The sequence below is a fragment of the Polyodon spathula genome, chromosome 4 (genome assembly GCF_017654505.1).
Source record: "Polyodon spathula isolate WHYD16114869_AA chromosome 4, ASM1765450v1, whole genome shotgun sequence".
In the NCBI taxonomy this organism is placed as follows: Eukaryota; Metazoa; Chordata; class Actinopteri; order Acipenseriformes; family Polyodontidae; genus Polyodon; species Polyodon spathula.
This window is the reverse complement of record NC_054537.1, coordinates 90,672,990-90,695,443: the sequence shown is the minus strand read 5'-3', so window position 1 is coordinate 90,695,443 and position 22,454 is coordinate 90,672,990. Positions and strand designations below refer to the sequence as shown.

The window sequence follows — 22,454 nt, the reverse complement described above, 5'->3', positions numbered from 1 at the left end:
TAACAATCAAAATGCTGATGCACAGTGAAAATGCAACAGTCTTAAATTTTTACATCAGTAGCTCATTGGGCAGACACAGTGGCTCTCAAATGTATTCACACCCCTTGGACTTTTCCACATTTTATTGTGTTACAACATGGAATACAAATTGATTTAAGTAGGAGTTTTTGCCACTGATCAACACAAAAAAAGTCCATAATGTCAAAGTGAAAAATAAAATCTACAAATATAAAACAGAAAATAATTGATTGTATAAGTATTCACCCCCTTTCCTATGACACACTTAAATAAGCTCTGGTGGAACAAATTGTCTTTAGAAGCCACATAATTAATTGAATGGAGTCCACCTGTGTGCAATTAAGGTTTCACACGATTTCAGGTTAAATACACCTGTCTCTGGGAGGTCCCACAGGTGGTTAGTACATTTCCTAACAAAAACTACATCACAAAGACGAAGGAACATTCGAAGCAAATCCAGAATAAGGTTCTTCAAAAGCACCAATCGGGTAGGATATAAGAACATTTCCAAGGCATTGAATATCCCCCAGAGCACAGTAAAGTCCATTACTAAGAAATGTGGCACAACTGTGAATCTGACTAGAACAGGCCGTTCTCAAAAACTGAGTATCCGGACAAGAAGGGCACTAGTCAGGGAGGCCACCATGAGGCCTATGGGAACTCTAAAGGAGTTACAGTCTTCCATGGCTGAGCTGGGAGACACTGTGCATACAGCAACAATAGCCCGAGTGCTTCACAAAACTGGCCTTTATGGGAGAGTGGCAAAAAGAAAGCCATTTTTGAAAGAAACTCACGTCAAATCTCGGCTAGTTTGCCAGAAGGCATGTGGGAGACTCCAAGACCAAGCAGAAGAAAATTCTATGGTCTGATGAGACCAAAACACAGCTTTTTGGCCTCATCGCTAAGCGCTATATTTGGCGCAAGCCTAACACCGTACATCATCCTGAGAACACCATCCGTACCGTGAAGCATGGTGGTGGCAGCATCATGCTATGGGGATGCTTCTCTGTGTCAGGGCCTGGAAAGCTTGTGAAGACAGACGGCAAAATGGATGCAGCAAAGTACAGAGAAATCCTGCTGAAGTTTGCAAGAGACTTGGGACTTGGGAGAAGATTAATCTTCCAGCAGGATAATGACCCCAAGCATACAGCCAAAGCAACACTGGAGTGGCTTAAAAACAAAAAGGTCAATGTGCAAAGCTGGTAGCGACTTACCCAAATATGACTGTAATTGCTGCCAAAGGTGCCTCTACCAAATATTGACTCAAGGGTGTGAATACTTATGCAATCAATTATTTTCTGTTTTGTATTTGTAATTAATTTAGAACAATTTGTAGATTTTATTTTTCACTTTGACATTATGGACTTTTTTTTGTGTTGATCAGTGGCAAAAACCCTCAATTAAATCAATTTTGATTCCATGTTGTAACACAATAAAATGTGGGTCCAAGGGGGGCGAATACTTTTAAAAGCCACTGTAGGCCTATTGATTGTTTGAGTAGTATTGCTCCTTGGGATAACAAAATACTGAGCTCAAGTCATGCGATTTTATAAAAACAGGTGCTCAGTGTTTGGTATTTGAGTTGAGTTAAAAACTGAATGAGTTGATTATCTACATAAATAAACTGGAACGAGGCGACAACGGTCAGGGGTTTAAGGATTCATCAAGGGAGAATGAAATGCTTGAGGGAGAAGGGACAAGGGCCTCGCATTGATTAGTACTTCTTACAAAATCAGTCAAGTCAGTCGAATGAAATCCAGCGACAGGAAGCAAACCACAGTTTGCAGGATATCAGCACCCCTGTCATAGATGTGAGGAGGACTTGCATGGATACAACTAGTGATGAACCTAATGATCCTTGCGAACCCGGTCAGACGAACCAGCGTAAGAGAGACAAGAACCTCAACGGGAACAAGCCTGGAGTTAAATGGCCATGAACTTGTGAGAAAACTGCGTGGGACACAGTAAACACAGATCTCTGTTTTACTTTGGAAAGGTTAAATGGAACAGTTGAAAAGAAGCTGGATAAATTTGGGGACATCATCTACGCATATGGAAGCGAGAGGTTTGGAATTGAAAAAAGGAAGGAAAAAGTACAAACTATTCCTGTTAAGTCTAGACGGCAGCAGGAGATTGAACGCTTAGTTAGAGAAAGGAGGCAGTTGATGAAGCAATGGGAAAAAAAAGCAGAAGTCAGAAGGAGGGACTCAATCTGTTACAAAGGGTCATAAAAGATAAGCTTGCAACATTGCGCAGAGCTGAGCGCCTACGGAAACGCTACTAAAAGAAAGATCGTGTGAGAACTAACTTTTATAAAGATCCATTCAAATTTGTAAAGAAGATATTCACCAGCGAGAAAAATGGCACACTAAAATCATCTAAGTTTGAGCTAGAGAGATATTTGGAGGAAGCACAGATTCAAAAAGGCTGGAGCCTATGTCAATTCCTTCAGATATTCCACCTATCAATCCACCCGAATACCAAACTGTGCACCTAAGTGGAAAGAAGTAGAGTAAGCTGTGAAAAAAGCAAGCGGATCATCATCTCCAGCACCTAATGGATTTTCATACAGAGTACACAAGAGCTTCTGGAGTTCTTTCTACGAATCCTGTGGAAATTGACGAAAGTGACATGGGAAAAACAGGTTGTATCAAGAGCATGGCGCCGAGCAGGTGGAGTTATTATACCAAAAGAAAAGCATTCTACAAGCATCGATCAGTTTTGTCCTATTTCCATATTAAACGTAGAAGGCAAGATTTGCTTCAGCATTATTGCTTAGAGGTTGTCAACCTACCTATTAAAGAACTGCTTCATTGACACTGCAGTACAAAAAGCAGGCATTCCAGGTTTCCCAGGATGCTTAGAACACATCAGTATAATCTGGCAACAAATTCAATCAGCAAAAAAAGGAGAAGTAGCAGCTCCATGTGACATTCTTGGATTTGGCTAATGCATATGGTTCAGTGCCACATGAACTTCTTTGGGCAGCATTTGATTTTTTCAGCGTACCGATGACAATAACAAATTTAGTGAAAGCCCACTTTGGAGATTTGCAATTTAGTTTTTCAACTTCAGAATTCAGCACTACATGGCAATGCCTAGAAGTTGGAATAATGGCAGGATGTACCATTTCTCTACTGGCTTTTACTATGGCAATGGAAGTAATTATAAGGGCATCAAAATGGGTAGTGGGAGGAGAGCACTTGGCTTCTGCAATGCGACTACCACCAATTCGAGCATACATGGATGACATGACAATGACTACAACAGTAGCCTGCACTAATCGGTTATTGGGCAAATTAACCAATAACACTGAATGGGCACAAATGCAATTCAAGCCCACTAAATCAAGGAGCATCTCTATAATTAAAAGTAAAGTAGTAGATAAAAGGTTCTACATTAAAGGTGAGGCAATACCAACAGTGTCCGAGAAGCCAGTGAAAAGTCTAGGGAGATGGTACGACAGGGATATAAAGGACACAGTTCGTGTGGGAGAAGTTAGACAACAAGCAGTAAAAGGGTTGAAGAGCACAGATAGCAGCACTTTACCAGGCAAAGTTAAACTCTGGTGCTTTCAGTTTGGTCTACTGCCAAGACTGCTGTGGCCTCTGACTGTGTACAAGGTTTCCTTGACAACAGTTGAGAAGCTGGAAGCTTTAATCATTTCATACGTCACAAAATGGTTGGAAGTTTCACGCTGCCTCAGCAGAGTGGGACTTAATGGTAAAACTGGAATGATAGACTGGAAGATGCTGGCAGATGTTGGTCAATGGCTTATTTTTCCACCTGAGATTGACAACACTAATCTGTGACCACAAATTGTCTTGTGGTCTGGATCAGCATGCCTTGTTCATCTGGTAGAGTTAACGGTGCCATGGGAAGATGCTGTGGATGAGGCGTACGAAAGGAAGAAACTTCAGTATGCTCAAATAGCTGCTGAAGCGGAACAGTGAGGATGGAGAGTCCAAGTTTACCCAGTGGAGGTGGGTTGTCGAGGATTTGTGGCACACTCTACAACCCGGTTTCTCAGAGACGTCGGGTTCAGTGGCCAAGAGTTGCGTCGCACAGTGAAGAACTTACCTGAAGCAGCAGAAAGGAGCAGCAACTGGCTGTGGTTGAGACGGAAAGATTCTGGATGAGGATCTCAAGCACAATAGAAAGAAAGCAACACTGATGTACAGGTAAGTAAGCTGGGTTGAGCTGAGTGGGGGATGGAGGGTGGTGATGATGGGATGCCAGAATCACTGTTGAACCCTCTTGAGGTGTCGTGAGCTAGTCAACGAAACACTGAGGATGGAAGGTGCCCACTTGAAGACCCCAGAGATGTACCCTACTTAGCTCAATCCAGACAGTTGTCATGCTGATGCGCTGGGGAGACTGCACTGGGTTGATCCCCAGAGCCAGCATCGCAGCCATTGTGTGTGCTGATGCGCTGAGGAGGCAAAATGAGCTGATCCCTGGAGCCAGCATTACATTTCAGCAATCAACACCAGACAGAAGGATATCTACATCATCAGATGGAAAACAACGCAAATGGATGGAGATGCAGATGGATCACATTAGTTTACTGCAAAGCTACGTCTTAGTTGGTGCTTATCTTGGCAAGAGCCAAGTTCAAATCAGCATGAAGTTCAACATCTACTCTCATGTAATGGAAATCAACCATTCAAAAAGGCATGATTTTAATTCACAGTAACAACGAAAGATAAGTCTATGCCCCGCTTCAGTAATGAAGATCGCCTGGTTGTTATCTGCATGATTGAAAGCGGCCTGTCTGTGACAGAAGTTTCCCGGAGAATGAGATGTTCTGCTTCAGCAATCAGCAGACTAGTGAAACTCCAGAGAAACCAAGAAACCGTCTTTGTGAGGGACAGGCCGTCACATCCGACTCATGCATCTGCGTAATCGTTTTCAGATTGCAGTGGCTACAGCACGAGAAATTCCAGCAAGAAATAGCCTGCGTATCAGCAGAATGACTAGCTCGCCATCTGCATGAAAATGATTTGCATGCTCGGAGGCCGTTCAGGGGTAGCATGTTGAAATCTGAGAGGCGAAATCACTGCCTTCTGTGGACCAGAAAACATCTGAGGTAGCGGCAGAGAGTGGTGGAGTGTTTTACTCACCGATGAAAGATCTGTGCGGAGACATCATGGTGAGCATTATCTTGACTGTTGCGTTGTTCAAGCCAACCAGTGGGGCGGTATCGCCTTTAACACAAGAATGCCTTTGGTGCAGATTGAGGGCAACCTTACTGCTCAGCGATACATTGACAAAGATAATGCAACACCACAGTGCTAGAATTACAATTGCACGACTTCATGAAAACAATGTCGAGGTCTTGCCGTGGCCAGCTTTTTCTCCTGACCCGAGTCCAATAAAACATCTGTGGGACCAAATCACCAGTGCCATCCACAGATGCACAGGAAAAGTGGCAGAACATCTCACAACAGTTTATCCAGAGGCTGATTAAGTCTGTGCGTCAACACTGCCAGCATTCTGTTAATGCTCAGGTAAATCTTACCCGATACTAACTTTGTAATGTTTTCATTTTGACAGTTTGTCACGTTTTATACTGAAAACTTACTATGATTCTTTGATCTGTATTTTTGTTCATATTTTCTGTGATTTTGTTTGATATCTGTGTTTATTTGATTAAATCCATTAAACCTGAGTGTTGTATTTCTTTTGTGTACCTGTATATTAATATTGATACAAATCTGTTTACTCTCAAGTAAGCACTTTACCATCATTTGAACATGTTCTGCCAGAGCTATTTTTGATGTGGCTAATGACACAAATATGTGTTTTAATAGCTAGATATTTTCTTTCTCCATTTTTTTTTTTTTTTTTTTGCAAAGGATACATTGGTGTGTACTTGCATGTTTAATTAGGGTCATAGAGGTAACATCTTAAGAACTACATTTGTGTGGATTTATGTGTTGGTTTATATCATTTGAAAGGAGTTTGTGTTTTTCAGTGGCCCTAACTTGGAAAAGACTGTGACAAGCTTTCAAGAAACCAACACTGGAATTTCGTCATTGGCAGTTCCACCCCCGCCCAACAGGTGGTAGTACACTCTGAACTCATTCAGGACAAATGCTTTTGTAAGGAAAAGCAAAAAATACTGGACCCTTGGAAGGATGTTCGTCAATGCCCTGAACATGTTTTAGAATTAATCTACTTAGGGGTTGCATTGATCAACCTATACCAGGATACAACAACACAATACAATACAATACAAATGACTTCACACCATGTCATCCCAGTGCGATGTACCAAATTTAAAACAAGAGAGCTCACATGTACAATACACTCTATATACTATGTCTCTATACAACCAATTATATAATATAAAGCACATTTTAAAAAGTATGTTTTCAATTTAGATGTAAAATAATCCAATTTTTCAAACTGCCAGAGCCTGAGCAGGATTTTTAAGAGCATTTTACAGAACAAAGGGAATCCCTACAATTTGCAGCAACCGTTTATGATGAACACTTGTGGCCTGGGTTAAGGTTGCTAAAATCAGCCCCTTAGCCAGCCTAGCACTGGAGGAACACTCAAATATGGTGGTCTTATAGTATCACTTTATTTTGGTCGATTCATAACTTTTTCTTTGGTGGTTAAGAGGTTGAACATACATTTTTTAACATTTACATTGAAAATGAAGGTCATGTGAACATCAAGTAATCAGTAACCATTCTGATGCTGTTGTGCCCAAAGCTATTTTTCTTAAAACATGTCATATGCGTATAAACTTTGTCAAACAGGCTATTTCTGGTATGGTTTGGGAACTGGAAAGAAATCCTTGCTTTTATTTAAAAGGCAAATGTGGGTGTCTTCAAACATTATATAAAAAGTGTCTACAAGTGTGCAAGTATGCTAAATTACATGTTTCAGGTTTTCAATTTTTCCTCAATCTTTGTCTTGTAAGTGTACAGCATTGTGTAAACCTGTTTGTTGTAGGCATCATTTAACTGTATTTGTATAGCATCAAGCAATGCTTATAAGAAAGCTAATAAATAACCATGGCTGGGAAAACAAGCAAGAATAAGACAGTGAAAGAGCGGCAGATGAAGATTATCATTATATTAGATCATCTGCACTCAAGCCATTCTGTCCTGGGACTAATATTTACAAGACTGTAGGTGCATGGGCATGCTGGCACTCTTGTGACTGTTTTATACAGGAGTGGCAGTTATGCCTTTGAGACACTCTACCCATATGTAAATGAAAGCCTGCAACCCAAAGCTGCGGTTTCTCTGGTATGGATTGAGAGTAACATCACGTGCACAATAGTCTAGCAGCTATATCTTGAAAGGGCCTTACATTTTGAGTTAGTCCACCCATAAAGCTAGAAATTTTCTGATGGTGCCATGCTTTTCTATAACTCCTACAGTGGATGTGGACTTCTGAAGCAGTTCAGTTTTTTATTTTCTACAGGGGTGTTTGTTGAGGGACTTGGTATCCCAAAACGGTCACCTATAAAGAAAGATTGTTTCAATAGTGTGTGCAGCCTGGTGGATTTTTGCATCTTGTCCCAAAACAATTATAGTGTTTAGCAGCCAGGGGGAGCTCTAAAAATGAATATGCCACAGCACACAGCAATATCCCCTAGAATGTGTCCTGAGGGCATCAGATGATTCTTAATGGTTGGGTATTGCGTTTAAGGTTAGGTTTTAGGGCAGGGGTTGCTTAAGGTTATGGTTGGGTTTGGATTAGGGATAGGGTGACTTGATTTCCTAGAGTTGCCGAGCTCTGGAAGTGAAAGGTGGAAGTAAATGGCAACTGCCCTCGAATCATCTGATGCCCTCAGGACACTTTCTAGGGGCTATTCCTTTATGCTGCTGGATGCGTCTCCAGATTGTGGGGAGACTTAACCCAGCACCCCATCACATGACTCAGATCACTTGTTGTTTTCTTTGAAGGGTAGATGCAGTAAAAGTCCCTGTTCAAAATCTATCAAAAAATAACGTTTAAAACAAGCCATTTATGATTCAATTCAATAGTTAATGTTTTATGGCTTATATAATTTTGTATATGTATATTTTTCTATTTGATTTTGTTTAAGGGTGAAAATAATTATTTTGTGTGTGAAACTTGAAATAAGTGTAGGTGAATACCTGAGTTTATTTCTGCATTTTGTAAACTCACAAATATTCATGTCCTCAGAAAGTCCAAATGTGCTACAAAATATGGTTTATGGTAGGACCCACACGGAGCTGGTGACAACTTCAATAGAGCCACAGAGTCAGAACAAGGTAAGCACCATGATGTTGTGAACAAGGTGCTATATCAAACCAAACAGGGACATGCAGGGACGCCAGTGGCATTTGGTCAATGTGAACCTGTCCCTAAGGTAATAATGTAATTATTATTTCATTAATAATACAGTAATAATGTTTAGTTTAATGAAGCTTTCTGCAGATAACTAGTATTTAAATACATCTGCTGAATGGATAAACTGCTGATATATTATGCCCAGTGTTTGTACAGATGCAATGTTTACATTTTAAAGTGTAGCGATTTACTATTTCTATTTTGGACATAGAATTTTACAACGGTTGAAGTGAAGCCCAAATGCATGTACCTTGGTCATGCAGTATTTCTTAATTGTAACAGGTATTGTGTAACTACAGTTAAGGTTCTTACTGTCTCTTTTATTTCAGTTACATGTCACTGTGTTGAAGGCAGGAGACCTGCCTACATTAAAACGATGCTCATAATGTTGTCAGTTGTATCCCTGTCCTTTTTGTAAGCCGTCTATATATAAGACAAGGACCCATATAGTGTAAGGCGGCACTTGGAGGTCCATCTTAAACAGGCAGTACAGTATGAAGGTTTGCTTCACGTTTACAGTTTTTATTTTTAAACTTTGTTTAAAAAACCTGTACAAAGACTTCACCCTGGGATACATGGGAAATGGACAGTGGGTAGTTGAGTGGTTTCCATAGTGAAGTGGAACACCCTGGCTTCTGTTCAATGCACTGTGCCCCATTTTCATTTATACTGTCCTAGTATAGCATTAGGATTAGGGTTAGGGTTAGTATTAGGGTTAGCAGCGTGGCGAACAGGCTGGTAGTGTGACGTCACTATACAGTGCAACCAATCAGGGTGAACTTAGGACACTATCTTTCATGACACTCGGACACAGTCCATCTTAAAAAATGTCTGTCTTTTTATTTTCAATGAGAGGGTGTTTTGTTTTTTTTTGTTTTTTGTCAAATATATATAAACTGTTCAATATTGTTTTCCACTTTAAATTACATTGTTTAATTTCCTTGTTTGCCAATATAATGTTTTAAACTGCTACAGAGTTGTGCTCAACAACTTGACCTTCCATTCCTTATCAAACTCAAATACTGTTAAATAATAAAGTTGTTTGCCATGCCTCAAAGGAATAAATTGCAAGATCTGCTTCTGGGGAGCCAACCCTTACTGACGTTATGAATACGGTAAAATTAACCCTTTTAGTCCTGAGTTAGTTTTGTCGAGCTGAGGAATGCGAAATAAAGTTATATAATTCAAAATAGAACTTCTTTATTCAGTACACATGAGAACAAGACAAAGACGTGTTTTTAACATATATTTTGGTAAATGAGACTTTAAAGTCTTGTCCGTACTGTCAACCTCTTGTGTTTACAATTCAGGAATCTTTGGCCTTAAACGTCAAAACAGGTTTTCACTCACTTGTATTACAAATACTATACTATACTATAATTACCTTTTATCACTACAATACAGAAACCAGATCCTGCTCACAGGCAATTGTATTCAAAATTAACTGGGTGATAACTAATGGCTTAAAAACTATTTTTTATTACTTTTGGATTGTCATTTTTAAGATTTTATCTTTACTTTGAATTAGCTGAAGACCACATATCCTGGCATCACACAGTAGATTCAATCCCTGTGCAGCAGGTAATAGATGCAACCTGACCTTATTTACAATCCAAAGTGCAGCAAAGGGAGTTTCATGCTTCAGTGGTGGTCCTAAATCCTGTTTACAGGGAGTGTGCTGGTAAATAGACTTCACCAGAGTCTGGAAAACTACACAAGCATGATAAGGGAACTCGCAAGACAGAGTTTCTGCTAATGAGAGCTCAGTAAATGTTGCTCGTTCATTTTTTGGACTGTCTGTTAATTGCAGTACAATTTCTGTTTAACATATTTCCTCATTTTTTTTTTTTTTTTTTTTTTGCAGTTTCATCTTTTTGTTCAGGTAATCAGTGATCTGAATATACATGTCCACCTTAGGTATACACAGGGATAGTGTATATTGCCAGCATCTATGTTGATTCTTATGTTGGTCAACAAATCCAACTACATGTCACACCCTCAATACCAGACTGCTACAAATTCATTTTGATCAAAGCGCACATGTGGTAATTAGGTCTTTAACTAATCCTTCACAAACAACTGCGGGGTATTTTCACCTGGTATTAAAGCACTTGAATGTACAACACATTTACCTATCACATATATTTATTTTGTTTCTACTCTTTGGATTATGAAGGCTACGAATTATAGCCAGAACACACAAAAATGCACTGAAGACATTTCAAGTAATTCAACACCACATACTGGGTAATCTCAAGTTTTTTTTTTTTTTTTTTTCCCCCCAAAGTCAAGATCTGTACAAGAACTATAAAAGAAATGTCAAACAGGGTGCTTCTTGTCACATGAAGTGGCATCAAGTGGTTCTCAAGGTTACTTAAATGATTCTTTATTTGTATTTCAATACAAGACCCCTTTCTCCCATTAAATCCGACTTGGCAGCACACATTCTGCTCTAGAAGTGGTGAAGAGGCCATAACGCAAAACTGGATTTCTTTTAGGAGTTTTTATTTATTTATTTTTTTTAATAATTTTCTAAAAATCGATAAACACATAATCATACATCCTCTACCAGGGCAGGAAGTAAAAACTACAGTGTCATGAAAAAGTACGACTAGGGCCAAAAGTTTTGCATCACCTTGCATAGAATTAACTAATTTTGCTTTATAAAGTCGAATGAAACCTGCTGAATAATGTTACTTTAACCTATTAAATTACACACTGCTTTGTAGTCTTCTATATACTTAACAAAAAACTGACAGAAATTGAAAAATGTGACATTTCGAAATCTCATGTGAAATACTGTACTACTATTATGGCTTACAGAAGACTTTTGCAATATCATTTTGTAATTTATTTAATTACATGATGTTAAAAAGAAGATCTAAATTATGGTAACATAGTTGTAGGCGATGCAAAACTTTTGTCCATAGCTGTATGTCCACTGTATGTACAAATGTAAAGACAAATGGACAGCTTTCTCCATACATCCCCAGATTATGATGCTCTCATTAATTTGTGGTAAAGAATTTTGCAACCAAGTTTTATTTCAATCGGACAAGCAGTTCCCTACATACAAGTAAAAATGGAAGCGTGATATCCAGTGCGTACATAAAAACAGAGCGGATGTGATCCAGCCAGCTGCCATGTCTGTGTATCAGGGTTATATGATACACAGTAACACAGAATTATGAGCTCACTGCAGCAGTGTAAGACATTTGCTAAATTAAAACGGATCACAGAACGGGAACACAGAGGCAGAAATAGGAAAGCATCAGCCGCTACATGGTTTAGCAGTCTTGGTGTGTGGATTGTTGCCATTTGTTATCTGTTGTGTTTACTTTAAACTTGGAAGGCATAACAACCCCAATGGTGACTTTTTTTTTTTTTACTTTGACCTTCAATAAGATATGAAAATTGGAAACCATCTATGTGAAGTAGCTTCTCAATACCGCAATTGCTCCAAAAAGACAAATTATTATTATTATGATTTTTTTTTTCTTACTGAGGGTGATTATCCAGATGTCCGCCTCTCATTTGTAAACGTTCTTATATTGGTGTGCTGAAGATTGGGTTTTTGGAGATGATCACATCCAAGTGTCCATTTTTTTTTTTTTTTTTTTTTGGCAGATGGGCTTATCATTTTGCACCCTAGTATTTAATAAGAATTCACCCATTATCACTGGCTCAACTAAAAAACCCTTTGTACTGTGCAATAAAGACCTTTCATTAAAAAATAAATGACTGAAGCGCAAAATTCTATTTTCACATATTTAAATACATCCAACTTCACAGCTTTAAAAGTTTAAATATTTAATTGTACTTCACTTTTTAAATGCAAAACAAATGAGGTACGAATTACTCTAGATTTGTGACAGTATGTACAAATTATTTGTTTTTGCACCATTAAAATTGTTCTAGTTTATGCAAAATGTGTAATATCAAATACACACGCAATATAGTTCTATAGATAACTGATATTCTTGACAGCGTCCGTTATAAACACACACATATAATAATCATTATACTCTATATATTAACCATTTTATTAACAAGTCAAAATGTACCTTAATACACTTTTGTATGAATAGAACAATGTTTTTCTTTACTGTTGAACTACATCTTCTGAAGGAAAAGTGGATACATAAGATAAGCAGGGTCCTTGGTTGTCATAGTATTTGATAAAGCATTCACCTATCACATACATTATGATCATGAAATCACTGGTTAGGTGACTGGTGGCAAGAAGAATTGATGCTTTTCTCTAGTTATCCTCATACTAATGAGTTTATATGATTAAAATATACAAATTATTTATTTTTCATTTAGTTTGTTGGATTGTACTGTATTAAACAAAACACAAAATTAGACGTCATCAATTTAAGCTATCAAGGACAAACAGCAGTTTGGACATTGCATAATAACATCTAGAATAATGGCAAGCAAATAAAAGGATGCTTACACTATTCGCTAGCTTTTAGGCAAGTCACATACCACACCTTAGGAATCAATTTCAAGCACTTCCTCTGGTGTACAGTGGCTATTACCTTCCATGAACTAAATATGTGACACAAATGGAAATACTGTAAATTTTAAAGCCCGACTTCAGAATTGCTGTATACCTGGCAAAGTGTTATGGCACAGGCTAATCGGCAATAATCATACAAGCTTTGCATACATATTTTTTTGCTCTGCCAAACTCATCCAAGTAGGGAGTCATAATGCAGTACTGTATTTTATATCTATCCTATTGAGGAAATACATTTTCTAGAAAAGCAGTGGCGTGTCCAACTGTGCTGATAATCCACAGATACTTTGAAGGTAATGAAGTCTTCAATTGCACAGCTGTTGGAGTCACTATCTGTAATGGCTCCAACTGCAATGCACTTGGAATTTTAAACCACTCTCTACTTTGCGTAATATAAAAATAAATCTGTAATCATTCAGTGAATACAACTACTTCTAATTACTGATCCAGATGCTTCCTTTCTGCAGAGAACAGGTTACAATGCCATCTATTTGGATGAAGCAACTTTTTTTTTTTATATATAGCCTTAGAGTTAGCTCTGTAAACACACAGATTTCATGAAGTAACTTTAGATATACTCATTTCACTTTATTGGCAGAAACCAATCATGCTTGTCATAGCTACACAAAAAGTTACTTAACTTTAAAGAACAATGTGCACTTTAACCATTTTTTTTATAAATATAAAGTGATTTAAGCCAGTAGTTCTATCTAGAACATACACCTACATATTAAAATGAAACATTTAATGGCACCAAGTAATTTCAGTAGGAATTTAGGATTACAGTCCTTCTACCCTTTTTAGATATAAGAAACATATTTAAATATGGGTTTCAATGAAAATGAAATTTGAACACAAATTAAGTTATTATTATTATTTATTTTTTTGTATTTTTATTTTTTTAAACTGGTGCAGATAGCCTTTTGAAGCAAAGACCCCCAAAATACGTAAACATTTTTTCAGGGGTGGATGAATCATTTTGATGCCATTGCAAATATAGCAAAAGTTTATTGCAAGCTATTTCAGGTTCTCTAGTGTAAGGCTGCCTGCTTCAGTGTGTACATACAGATTAGGTACAGTACAAACAATTAAAATACAAGACAGGTTTACATATGTCACTCTGGTATTGTGTATTCTGTAAACTGACCACCAATTAGAATTATACAAAAGGGTATTGACATAACTGAGAACTCCCATCAGAACACTGAACAGAATTACAGAAATGGTGTGTACACGACTTTATATGTGGACAAGCTTTTTTTATTTAGAAACTGTTCAAGAAATTTAAGAAATTATCATGAGTTAAAATTGTGTTTTATTAAAATACAGAAAGTTCAGAAAAATGTTTCCAAAGACATTTCTCTAAATCACACGTATGTTATGTTTAATTTACTACATGTGTATCAAACTTTTTCCAGTTCAGTACTGAGCCATTAAAAATAAAACATCAGACTGTGTTAACATATGTAGTAAGTTTTGTTTTGGGTGAAACTACCAATATCAATCTATATTCTGGCATTAAAAATGTAATTTATTTTTCTGAAAAAGGGGTAGACATGAATTATAAGTGTTTCCTTTGAGTATTACTAACCTATAGAGCATAATTTGTTTAAAGAATGAGCAATAGTAAATTAGAAACAACTACTGTTGACTGTTTTTATGAAGCGGCACATTTCAATATTTTCTTTGCTACACCCCCTGAAGTTTGACCTTGTTGACTATATTTCAAGTGTTCATACCATTTTCTTTCATAAGTTTGTTATATTACAAAAAAAAAAAAAACACACACACTGAGAGTTCTGTAAAGTTAAAAAGAGGTTCAACATGTGTAAATACGGGCAATTTTCAAGCTTGTGTTTAATCCAGTTAGAAGTTAAACATGAATCAATTTTCCCCAACGCTGGCTGTCAGCCGTCTTGAAAGAACTATTTACCAGTTTTGCAGTGCTTTTATAAGCTAGACAAAGCATAGCTCTCATATATTCAGGACTTTGAAAGTGTTTAAATACATGTGGGCAGGGCGGTACCAAATGAATTGATTAAATGTAAAATGTAAATGTCCCCTCTAGGCTTTCAAATGAGAAGTGCACACACCTGTATTTGCAAAATGTATGGAGGATGTATTTGTCAATTTGCATAAATAAAACATTTTTTCAAAACCAATATCTTAACACAATAAATTATTAATTACAAAAACCTAAAGTGTATGTGAGTGTATATATCACACATTTTAGAATACTGCAAATATTTAATTCAATGAATTGCCTATAGGCTACATTATTTTTGGTATTCAATAACAAAGTGGTATTATACTTAGGACAGAGATGAGGTTGATTCGCCTCCACACTTGAACGTATATTGTTAGTTATATAAATGTGCATTTAGTTCAATGCCCTTCTTTGACGTTTAAATGCTCGATGATGTATTTTGTTATTTTATCTAAGTAAGCATTTTATAAAGGAACGTTCACAACGCTATAGGCTTTAGAGCTGCGGTAGCACATCTCCTTTCAGTGTTTCTCTTGTGCAATAATATGGCTATGGAAGTTGCCTCTCTTGGTTGGCAGCAGGGGGTGAGGAAGTTACTTTAAATCTAGGCTTAAGGCTAGGATACCATATTTGTATGATTAGTGATATGCATATGGTATTTATATTGTCTTGCTTTTCTAACCCGCTATTTAAATTGTACACTACAATGCATAATAATTGGTTATTAAAACAGAATTGCCACGTATAAACTATAATTGTGTTTTTGAATTCGTATACAATTAATGCAAATACAAACAACAAACACCTCCCCCGTTAAAGCTTGCACATGTAACAGTTTAACACACACAGCAACTTCCTCTGCATATACTTTGTGAAGATGTTGTCTTTACAGAAGGATTTAACGTTGTTTTCGTTAATTTATATAGAAACAGAAACGAATATTTCTGTCTAGTTTTGTTTTACATATGAAACTTAATCGGGTTGGTTTTGAGAAACAACCTTGTGAGTGCTTTTTTCACCGGTGTCTATGAAACGATTCGTTTAGTGCAGAAAAATAGAAAACATCTAAAACAATAACTTAGTATTTTACCAACACGAACCATTTCTTTGTTAAACGAAGATTATCCCGTGATGCAGTCTCATATAAAGCACTACTAAAAACGACCGTTTGTGTTTAAAACGTTAAAAGCAGATGTTCTTGATAATTAAATCTCTAAAACGATTAAATTAAATACCTCCGTCGCCATCTTTAAACACACTAACTCATTTTTGTACAAAGCGATTAAATGCGGTATTTTTTATTATCATTATTATTTATTTTCTTTTTTTTAAAAAACATGAATGTAACCATATTAGTTCAAATAAATAAAACAAATACCTTCCCGCGCCATGACATGAAACGTTGAAAACTGAATTTGTATGTAAGCCAATGAGTGGTCGAGCACAAAACAGAATCAGTGAGTGGAGAGAACCGGAGTGAGGCTGAGATCTGATAGGAGCTCGCCTTTCACCAATCTGGGAGGGCTCCAAACAACAAGCGCACTCACAAGCGCCAAGAAATACCAGGCATCGTCGCTAGTTCTGGGAAAATTAACTTGTTGTTTTAAACGTTCGCCTTTAAATGTGATGGCTTGTGCACCAAAACAGATTAATAAAGATTTAAAATAAAGCTTGTGTGTGTGTGTGTGTTTATGATGTGGACAGGGACGTTTCCATAAAAATTAAAATGGCAACACAGGAAACTGAATGCAATATCCCCTTTACTAATAACATAATTTTTAAATGTTTACATTCAGACCCCCAAAAATAACTGCTATCTTTCTACATTGTAATGAAACAAAATGTTTGGTTGATTTGTACACAATCAAAAAAGAATACGAACGTAAACGTGTTAAGCTCAAACTATTGAAATGCTAAATGTGTGAGAACAAGCATTACCTAAAATATATAACCTCCTTCACTTTTTACCCCAAAAATGCAAACGGAATTTGAAACGTCTTTAGTCCACTGGTCCTGTCATGTAATGTAATGTTTTGTATTAATAATGCCAAATTAAAATATCATGTTATTTGTTATTTATATTATCGTTGTTCCTCTGAGATTTTAATTTACAAAAGGAAGCTGTATTGGTTACTGCAGTAATAAAGACTGGATCCTGCAAAGTGTAGCTTAGCCTCTTGAATGGAATGTAATGCACCTGAATTAACCTATTTTATAGCAATGATCATCAGTCATGTTTATAAACGTATTGTGTTATCTGCCCCTTTATTGTAAACAAAATCAGCATGTTCATAATCATTTCTAACAAATTGATATTTATCCCTTCTAGACATGCAACATTTAAAATAAGTCATTTACTTAGTATAATTAGCTTTATCTAACATTTGACTTTTTATGCAAAATATGTCGATGTATTGATTATAATATGAAGCTTAAAATTACAATCAGTCTTGTATGGCATTGCACACACACACACGTTTTTTATATTTTTAAATGTCCCCTATCAGGATACTTCCTAAGAAACCTATCTCTTGCTGAATAGATTTTTTTAATAAACCAGATCCCATCTAGTCCTGGACATACTCTGTTCCATTATGCTAAATAGATGCCCAAAACAATAATATATCAGATGATTTTGTTACTTATATTTGTGCAAAAAAAAATAAAAAAATCGCGTAAGAAGTTTATTAAATAATAAAAGTATATATATATATATATATATATATATATATATATACACACACACACACACACACACACACACACACACACACACACACAAATTTACACTGAATGAAGTTCTGGTTATAGTCACTGTCTTTATTGTTTTAGCACATGTCATTTTGAAGCTGAAAATACATTTTGTTGTGTGGTAAATGGAGGTAAGCATTTCCCTGACTTTAACAAATCTATGGCGCGGATCTATGAACTTGCACTTGAAAAGAGCAGTGGCGGCGTTGCCCCCTGGATTCCGGGGCCCCTACCAGGGCAGAGCTGCCAGACCAGTATTGAAACAATTACGAGATGTAGTATAACAGTAATTAGCTGCTATGCAAAATAAACACAGTGTTTATTATTAGGTATATCAGCGCTTTTGTTGCATACTGTATCTGATTATTTTGAGTAAATGGACAAACAATTGATTTTAAACTTCAAAGGAAGGAAGCTTATTTATTGCAGCTTTCAACTCACTTTAAAACAGTGTCTGTCACAAATCTCTACAATCCCGACCTTGAAAGTTAGCAATAATAAACATGATATTTAATAACTCCACACTATCCGCTAACTCGCTGACACTGGTACATTGCGCTTATGATCTGTGTACAACATAACAGCACCCATACTAATAAGACATGCTTTTCTGCTTATATATAAAACACACTACACAATGTCATCTCTTACATTGTTATTATTATCTCATGTGACGTATTTAGGGTTCAGATATCAATTACAATGACCAAGAAAGTTTCTATTTTGTGGATCGTGCAGATTCATTGTATGTCCACGGAATGCCAGATTTCATTCTACCAAATGACAAATACTAGCTACAAGTCTAGACATAACAGTTTTCAGTAATTTTCTGTTACGTTCAATTCTGACTGTTCAACAGTATTAGTTCTCATTCCTACCTGTAGGTTGCGCCATGTTCCAGTGCTGTGTGCGCACGGCTTTGAACGTTCACGTTATTTAAGAGTGCGTGAAAGGCTACCAGGCCTTGAAGCCCTCCTTGGAAATACTGCTCAAGTTTGCTAAAAAGTGCACAGCAAAAGCAAAACCTGCATCCTTAGAAGGGGAATATACAAGCCACCTCCCGAAAAATGCTGTCACCGTTCTTCGTGTGCATGTAGTAATTCTCTTTCGGAAATGGACGTGCAACCGCTGCCGCATCGTGGAAATCACATTTCCATAATCTGCTTCGGACCTCTTTTTACAATTTCGCATCGTTGGCCATTGCTTATAGACCTCGCCTAAGTGCTGGATCATTAGATAACACGCTGTGATCTGCTTTGCAGCCAAAGCATGATGTGAGGGGGTGCTCCTCGGTTTCCAGTCATGTGCAGGATGCCGGTCTTAAACCGGGCTTCACGCTGCAAGATTTTTGCAATCGGGAGGCGCAGCGCCACTCACACTTATCGATTGAGCTACGATTTCTCACTGTAGATCGGGGATTGCATGCTACACACACTACACGAGATATCTTGTCGCGGACTGCGCCTATTTTCATTGCAAAATCGTAGACATCATTCGGGAGAATCGTGGACTCGAGCGAGGAGGCGATCGTTGCTGTCTGTGTATTGTTTTGCACATACAAAAAGTAGAAAACGCGGAGAAGATCCATTTGGACGCGCAATTGGCTTAATATACGTGGCCAGTACGGACTGATGATGCAAAATAATAAAATATAATCTGTTCAAAAAGCGCAACACTCATTCGTAGTACAAAATATTTATTAGAATAAAAGATTAAATTAGCAATACAAGCATACAGTAGGGGTTTGAAAGGGATATCGAACACTTGTGACTGTAGAAATGGATTGCCAGGAGAGCACACACTACCACACACAGTATCTGCTTCGGCATTAACAGGTTATAACAATTACTTACCAGGTACCTTCAGTGAGTGATCACGATAGGAAATGTCACTTCTGTCAAAGAGGGGCACAACATTTCTCTTCGTCGTCATTGTTGCTAGCTTGTCCTATTGGCTGCTGGCAGCATTCGTCAAGAAATCGGCCCGTAGCCCCTCACACACTTCACGAATTGCTTTGTCGGGGACTAAAGTTTTCTGATATGTTAGAAATTTGTCAGGACGTCGTATGAGCGTCGGGAGATCGTAGACCCTCTCACAGTTATCGACCATTTTGTGCCCGACAACCTTTTTTTATGTACCAGATTTTAAGAAATTAGTCTCCGACTCCCCACCTTGTCGGCGATCAGCAAAAATCGTGCAGTGGAAACCCGGCTTAACTGCAGCCGACGACGTACCGACGTACTACAACTAGCATCTTCATCGCCTGTGCCTTGCTGATGAAATAATGATGTTAGTTTAGGGTAAATTACCATACGCTTCGCTTTTCAGCGCTGCAAGGAATAACTCCGCTTCAATTTTCTTTTTCACGCTCCTACACAACGGTAATTAAAAGCATAAGCAACTGCCCGCGCCTGAAGATGGGTTAATCTACTCGGTACATGTTGGGGGTTGTTTTTTGGACTGTACAATTAAATGCAACATGAAATTAAACAGGCCTATTCTATTACAAAAATAATCACAAAATCGAACCGGTCAGTGCAATCACGCGTAAAAAACGTAAAAAAGGTATAGCTTATTGTGTTTAATTATTATTATTATTTGTTAACCTCAAGCACATTTACAATCTACAGAACCCCCCCCCCCCGTGCACTGCGCCTTGGCTTTAACTGTCATATTTGCTGTCTTGTCATGTTTTGAATTTGTGCATATTGCTAATAAAATGTTTTAATAAAAAAGAAACTGCCATCACGGTCGACTTTGGGCCCCCTGGCTGCCTGGGGCCCCATGCGATTGAGGGTTGCTTGTCCCAACGCCCCCACTGTTAAAGTCTATCCCAAGAACCTTCCAATAGCAAATGGAACTCCCAGTTTAAACGTACCGTGTCTTCAAAATGGAGGAATGATCTGATTGGCTGTGTCTCAGACAGCAGCTCGAACCATCTGGTTAGTGACCAAACTGCTCTGTAGGCTGGATTGCGTGGGACTGACTAGAGGCCTCTGAAGTAAAGTTCAGACTTGTTCTACATACATCACAAGTTAAATAAACTTATACAATGTGTAATATGTTAATCTTTTTGTTTTATGACTAAACAAACTTAACATTGTCACCGAAAACGTTTGTCAAAATGAGTGGTGGTGGGGGTAGAGATCATGCATTGTACATGAAACTTAATTTCTAAAGAGATTTCAAAACTTGAAATATTGTAAAATAAACCGACACGATCCTTCGATTTTTCAAAACGTTCTAAATTATAAATAAAACAATTGATGCAACGATTCACATATGTAAAATTATTGTTCATTCTTAAATACATAAACAAAAAAAAAAACGAACACATGTGCAACTGGAAACCATTTTCTATATATAACAATTAAATGCAACTAGCATTTTATTTTTTTAATACAAAAACAACTAAGGTTTCAACTAAAGCTGGGACTGGTTGTAAAACATCAAATGAATTATCATTACATCAACAACAACAGAATATTTAACATGCATGTTTTTTTCTAGATCCACTGGTTTTACTGTTGTACATATTTTCAGCTGAAAAACTGTAATTGGCAAACGTGCAACTTTAATTATCAACCAAATATAGGCATGCTATTTAGATTTAGTTGAAGGATTAGTATTACAATTAACAGAGTTAACATAATTAAAGACTGATACAAACTTGTCAATTTCATGGTTTACACCATTAAGGGATCTTCAATAATGTTGCTGTGTATTGTTGACCCCTTTAGCTGGTGTGGTTGTGTTGGGTCGGAGATTGCACGTTTAACCACACACCAGCTTGTTTATGAAGCCAGAAACCCCACCCCTCCCCCAACAGCACAAGGCACCCCTTCACATTAAAGACATAAAGTGATCCCCCAATGATTTAGAGACAAAAACAACTCCCTTTAATGTAGGAGTCCATTTAACAATGCAAAACCAAGACACAGAAACACAGCAGTAAGTGAGCTTCACACATATTGATGAAACCAGGATGTACAAGCCTTATTTTTTAGTATTACACTACCAATCAAACATAAGATGGATACCAGAGGACGTTAAAAAACATGAACTGTACATCTCATTCATTCTCACTTGCCTGAACATGTACAGTATGTGCGACTATTCCCCCATCTCGTCTCTAGATTAGGCCTATATGCATGCGTGTGTGTGTGTGCGCGCGTACATGGGAGCATATTATACACTCACTTTTGTTTCATAGCATTTAAGAATGATCCCTCCCCATCTTTCACCAGCACCGAGATGTGTAGCCTACTACCCAGAACCCCGCTGTCACACTTGCAGACCCCTTACCCGCATTATCTTGCCACTGCTTATCTGCAATAACGTTTTACTATTCCAGCATGCAGCCATTGAGAAGCAAGGCATAATAAGGCATGATACAGAAAGCAGGTAGGTTTCCAGCACAAGATAATGCACTCCCCAATCCTCTCTTGCTCGCTCACCCCAGTTCCCGTGCCATTTTCCCAATCTAGTATCTAATTGAGGAACTGGGATTGCTCACGTGAGAAGTTGATTTGTAGTTTGAACACGTGGCTCATTCAAAAAGCCGGACTAGTCAAGTGATTATTTGGTCTCGAAATGTATTTGGAGGCGGTGCCTAGATTAACATAGTGTGACATTTTCACAGTCTCTCTGCTAGGGGGTTCGGGGAAGACGAAACTACTTTATCTGCTCCTCCTCCTTTTTTTTTTTTTTTTTTTTTTTTTTTTTTTTTTTTTTGCCAAACCCGACATCCTTGGTAAAGGCTGTGCTAAAATATTTTAGGCTAATTTGTTTTCCGAGAGAGAGAGAGAGAGAGAGAGAGAGAGAGAGAAAAAA

The 22,454-nt window shown here is 37.5% G+C and overlaps 1 protein-coding gene across 2 annotated transcripts in view; it reads left to right on the top strand.

Moving 5' to 3' along the window:
- The first annotated feature begins 22,365 nt into the window (after positions 1-22,365).
- LOC121315088 (insulin-like growth factor 2 mRNA-binding protein 3) overlaps positions 22,366-22,454 on the top strand; it is a 46,598-nt gene continuing 46,509 nt past the window's right edge. For both annotated transcript variants that reach the window (XM_041248992.1, XM_041248993.1), the window contains exon 1: positions 22,366-22,454. This exon is cut by the window's right edge and continues 293 nt beyond it. The gene's annotated coding sequence lies outside the window, so the exon portion shown is untranslated.